The sequence below is a fragment of the Fopius arisanus genome, unplaced genomic scaffold (assembly GCF_000806365.1).
Source record: "Fopius arisanus strain USDA-PBARC FA_bdor unplaced genomic scaffold, ASM80636v1 scaffold00043, whole genome shotgun sequence".
Taxonomy (NCBI): domain Eukaryota; kingdom Metazoa; phylum Arthropoda; class Insecta; order Hymenoptera; family Braconidae; genus Fopius; species Fopius arisanus.
Window position 1 is genome coordinate 511,958 of NW_011887782.1, and position 4,083 is coordinate 516,040.

The window sequence follows — 4,083 nt, forward strand, 5'->3', positions numbered from 1 at the left end:
ATGAGACAATTGGATATCGTAGAGTGTACACTGAGGTCTTTTGAGCGATCATCGTGGAAATTCAAGTTGTTTCAATTCAATTTTAAGTGCACTGTGACTCCCTGGTTTTTGCTTTATTCCATCTCATGAACATAATTTTAAGTGTGAGAAGTGGATGTTAAAGAAAATTTCAAAACGCAAATACAACCTGTACTGGGAGAACGAAGAGTAGACTAAAGGTTGTGAAGTTACTTTGTGTGGAATAATTTATTCTCTCACAAACCAACTCATATGTCTAATCATTTTTTTTTCCAATATGGTAGCTGGAAAAAGAAACGACAATAGTGACATAGACATTTTCAATCAAGGTGTACGCTGTATAGTTTATGGAGTTTATTCACACTGACAAAATTTAATCTATATATATATATATATATATCTATATATATTCACAAAAAAGCACAATGTTTAACCATGGTATTGATATATTCTTTTGTTTCCATGATTTTTCTTAAAAGGCGACTACACGTAAATTCCTTGTAATTGAAATTGAATCAAGTCCGTAATGTTTTTCTCTTCCACAGTAACAAAACCAGTCACCGAGGAGCTAAACATTGCTGCCATCAAAGTATCTGCATACATTGGTGTTCATTAAGCAATCAGAACCGTGGATCATCCTGTTGATATAATGAAGCTTTTGGGTGATGGGAGTCTTATTGCGGATCTTAAATTACATCGCATTAAATGTGCTGCTATTATTAAGGACGTGGTAACTCCAGCAATGTTAAAGGAATCAGTTGAAGCTATCAAGCTATCAAGCTCCCGAAAATGAACATGATAGCTATTGGGACAGACTGACCTAATAAGTTATGTGGACGTAAAGAATCTCTTTACGCCCTACTGAAAAAGGACGTCCCCAATCTGCAGCTATTCAAATTTTTCTGCCATTCAATGCAATTATGTTCGTGTAAAGCATCAGACGAATTACCAAGTTCATTGGAGTATTTAATTAAGGAAATTTACGATTGGTTCAGCAGAGTAAACTTCGTCACGCTAAATACAAGAGATTAATTGATACGATTAATGCAGGAATAGAGAGCAATCTCTACTATCAGTTAATTCAACTGTCCTAAAGACGCTGGCTTGTGTTTCATGATGCTTGTAAGAGGATTTCGGAACAGTAGTTCGAGGTAAGAATCCATGCTTAGAGATGAATCCATTTGGTACTTTTGCGAAATATTCATGCCCAAAAGCAAAATTTAAATTTAACTTTCCCAAGTAATAAAGTTGTTGCTGGGCGTGCTTATGATGAAATGTGCACAATACTTTTATCATTCGCTACTAAGGTAAGCAAACCACCTTTTCTGGTTTTGCATCGAGATGGAGACAATCTGTTGGACCATGTATGAGATGCTTTGACCAATGCATCGGCATTTTTGTCATTAGAATCGGTTAACTTCGGATTTGATCTAGTGGGAGAATAAACTACGACGATTCTTAACGCTGACAAAGTCCCGGAAGTAAAACAGAGATGTTTTAACTTCTTAAAACGATTATTCGTAGAGATGTCCAAACGTAGGCCAGTTAGGTGAGGCTGTCCTGCGCATGCTATGCGCCCCAACGAGTAATGGGTGTGTAGAACGAGTCTCTTGTGCTATGAATCTTCCTGAAAGTAGAGTACGCAACAAGATCGGAATAGCATGTTGTAGGCCCTTCTGAGGATTAAAGTTCGCTTCAATGTTACCGGTTTGTGGTGCGTCATAAACACCCTGGTGTATCAGCGCCGTATTATAGGGTTGCAAGTTCCGGATGCTAGGTGTCGAGTTATATTGCCCATCATAACGCGGTTTTGAGAGTTTTGTATTATTTTCTGCGGCACTTTTATGGGATAGATCAAACACCGATTTTGCCTTATGCGCCAGACGATATTGAGTCCGTTGTTGTGAATGAGAGGTGTAAGATTCACTGAAACTTCTTGTTTGCGACTATCAGACCCGTTGCTGTGACGAAGCCTGATATCCTCTTCGCATTTGAAGACCAAGTCATCCACCCGATTGAGTTCTCGGTGCCAGCCAAGAGTTCTCTGACGGAAGAGGAGGAATGGCTGAAATACCAACTATGTCAGTTGAACTGCGGGTTTAGGGTTAAGCTGATCGTCCTGACCATTGGCTCTCTCGGCGGGATGAAACATTCTTTTGTATCTGCGCTGACAGTGATTCCAGCCTACAGGCGCAATGCCTTAATATTCGCTGGCCAGATGCAAAAAGCTGTCGTCCGTTGGTCCTTTCGACTACTTAGACATCATGATTCCGGACTGCACTAGTAGTCAACCTCTGGTTGGGAACCTAGGCTTGCAATAAACGATATGAGGCCAGGCCAAGTGAGTGAAGTACTAGTCGCAAAGGAAAAGTTTCAGTAAATCTTACGCCCCTCATTCACGACAATGGATTCAATATCTCCTGAAGCTTCAGGCGAAATAGTCTATATCACAAAAGTGCCGCAAATGGTAATACAATACTCTTAAAGCCGTGCTATGACGGTGGATATAACTCGTCGCTGCATAGGTCTGCTAAGTCGACAAATCATGCCTTAGAGTTTCGGGGGGATTTAGCAAGCCCGATATCTAACATCCGGAAATGTCAGCCCCATAAAACGACTCCAATATACCGGGGTGTTTATCACGTCATCCTGATACGTGAAAACGAAGCCCTCAGTTTCGGCCATCAAGCCAGCTGACTTCAAAAATGGTAGAACATTACTGGCCTAATGTTATGTCAGACAATGACAAAGCAAAGACTGGTGCAACATTGCTCAGCCAAGACGTGGCTGGTGTCGATTGCCTGGAATTTGATTAAATTTATTTAGTCAGAATATGTCTGGGCAGCCATTACGCGACCAGGCTCGGCAAAAAAAACGGGGTCCTTCCGAGTAGCTTTGTAAATGAAGTAATAATAATGAAATATTAATTATTAGGGTGAGTTATATATACTGTGGGAAGGTGATAAGGGAGGGGGGCGGTGTCGAAGACAAGGGGACTTATGTCAATGGATAATGTAGATCATAAGAGGAACCTATTTATTAAAAGTGTTTCTACAAAATTGAAATGGCATTCATATGTATAATTAATAATATAAAATTACAAGGTATAAGTGCGTGTTACCCTTGTGGCAATACGTAGGTTTAGTAATCTTAGGGTCATGCGTTCGAATCTCGGTCATGGCGGTACGTTTCAAGTTGACTACTTAGGTTTTTTCACCGATCAATTCATCAGCGATTGATAAATAGAGTTAAATGTTAATAATATCAGTGATAACTAATTAATTTATTTGATATTTTTAATCATTTTAATCAATAATTGGTAGATGAATTGAAGGATTGGCTAATCGTTGGATCCAAAGCTTCGAAATTACAATTGAGTCGTTTTTATGGGATATTAACGGCTGCATACGTTGGGGCATTCTAGCGTCTCTTGACTGGACCTGAGTTATCATCCAGGATACGGCTAGTCATGGGCCAGTCTTTAAGTCGAGCGTTGACAATTTTATTTTTTATAATTTAATTTTCAATCAAGCGTTTCCAACCTTGGTGATTGGCATGCAAAGCGTCGGCCATTGGTTGGCCCAGGCCTCAACCCCTACTTGGGCGATTCTCACCATTTCAAGATTTTTCTTTTCTTTATTTTCTTTTACAGCATAATTAATCAAAATTCTCCTAAGCAATAGAATACTATTAGATTGTAGGCATTCTAATAATGAAAATCTAATTTCTTTACAATTTTCCACTCGAGAGGTTACAGTTAGCGGCGATCCTCATTATACTATGTTAAGAAGAGGGGGGTGGATTGGGAAAAAACATGACTATACATCTCATCACAAGGAAAATCTAACTTCAATCTTATACTTCTTGAAAAAATTTTATTCCACTTAAATAATTTCAATCCTACAAATCTCCGAAATTTAGGGGGTATCTGTCTCACATAGCCTCATATGACCTTCGATAACCCATATGCCCCAATATAACTTATGTGACCTCGTATAACCTCAATAACCCATATGACCCAACATAATTCATGTAACTTCAAATGTCCTCATCCGTGTAGGAATT